We start from the raw sequence: 1,680 nt of genomic DNA on the forward strand, positions 1-1,680 counted from the left end.
GTGCCATTGGTGGTGGGGTTGGAAGAACCACGAGTCGTCCCTGATTTCTTACGGGATTTGGTTTCAAAGGGATGGGTGGCGGTGAGGGTGAACGCCTACGAGACACGGTGGATGGGAGCTGTGTGTGGTGGCACTGTTGGTTTCAAAGGGATGGGAGCGGTGGATGCGACTATGTTTACAAGTACAGGGGAAGTGGGTTTGGATTGAGAGTGATGGGTTTGGATTGGGAAACTGTGAGTAGGGAGAAAAACAAATGCTTTAATAATGATTAATATAGATTGGGGATAAAATGATCATTTCTGACATTCAGACAGTTCATTCAGCATAACAACCAAACAACAACTTATCTGTTAATATACAGACAACTATATCAATACAGACAGCTATATCCATACAGGTCTTAACAGCAAACGAACCGAACAGCCCCTTAATCGTTCAAAATATGAATGTTCATGGGATTTTTTTTCGACTTTTTTTTCATTATTTTACCACATTAACTAGTTGTACAAGTCATAAGAATGTATCCAACAGGTTTTAGAAAAGTCCAAGGAGTTATTTAACATGTTTTGGATTGTCTAAGGACTTATTTGTTCCAAAAAATTGTCCAATGAGTTATTTAACACGTTTTAAATTGTCCAAAGACTTATTTGTTCCAAAATATTGTCCAAGGAGTTATTTATTATGTTTTGTAATGTCCGAGGACTTATTTGTTCCAAAAAATTGTCCAATGGCTTAATCATTCCAAACACTAAAGTCCATTGGGTTTTTTTAGACTTTTCCTTTTAATACATTTTATAAACTATAAACAATTTTAAAAGTGTTTTAGTTTTTGTTTTTACATGTGACTTGTCTCAAGCCCCACTCCCATAACGTCTCCTCCCCCATCTTTCAAGCCTGCACCCTCCCTTCACCACACCCAACTTCCGAAGAAGAAGTTGAAGGTAAACCATGAAAGTTGGCTCATCTTTTTAGGGTTTTGAAGTTAAAAATCTATAACTATGAAAATAAATAAAAAATGTGGTTTAAGATTATGTCGTTGAATATAACCCTAAAACCCTTATGATTTATTTTTTAGTCTCATTTGAAGTGGGTGTTGGATGAAAGATGTTGTAATATTGAAGGATTCCAAAGGGATTAAGGATAGGAAAATAAGATGTCTTGAAACCAAGGATAAAAACATAGGTTATAAGAATGAGGGAGGGGTAAATATGGAAAGCTCACCTCTAACTCTCGCCAGAAACCTTTCTAACTCTGATTCTAATCTATAAACATAGTCAATAATCAGATCATTTACTTTTTGTTGGTAAATGCTCCATTTCTTTGGGGTCGTTTACTAAACACTTACTTGGTAAGTGCTTAATGCATAAATTTCCTTATCGGATGAACATGAGAAGGTCCAAGAATCTTACCGGGTAAGAGCGATGAGATAAATGGAGAGTTTTACCCGGTAAGTGAGGATGACGACTCTTACCCAGGTAAGTGCTTACCCAGTAAATTGTTGCATTTGATATGTTTTGATGTACTAAAATCTTGTTGATCCCAGATCTCTCAATAACACTAATAATAGAGTTAAGAATAACCAAATTATAGTGTTTTAATGAACAAAGTGATGAATTGTCACACCCCGCTAAAACGGAAACACGAGATGTAACAGGCAAGCGAGTCATAGCAACAGTTAAT

Source organism: Cynara cardunculus, assembly GCF_001531365.2.
Source record: "Cynara cardunculus var. scolymus isolate 2C chromosome LG 2, CcrdV1, whole genome shotgun sequence".
NCBI classification, from domain to species: Eukaryota; Viridiplantae; Streptophyta; class Magnoliopsida; order Asterales; family Asteraceae; genus Cynara; species Cynara cardunculus.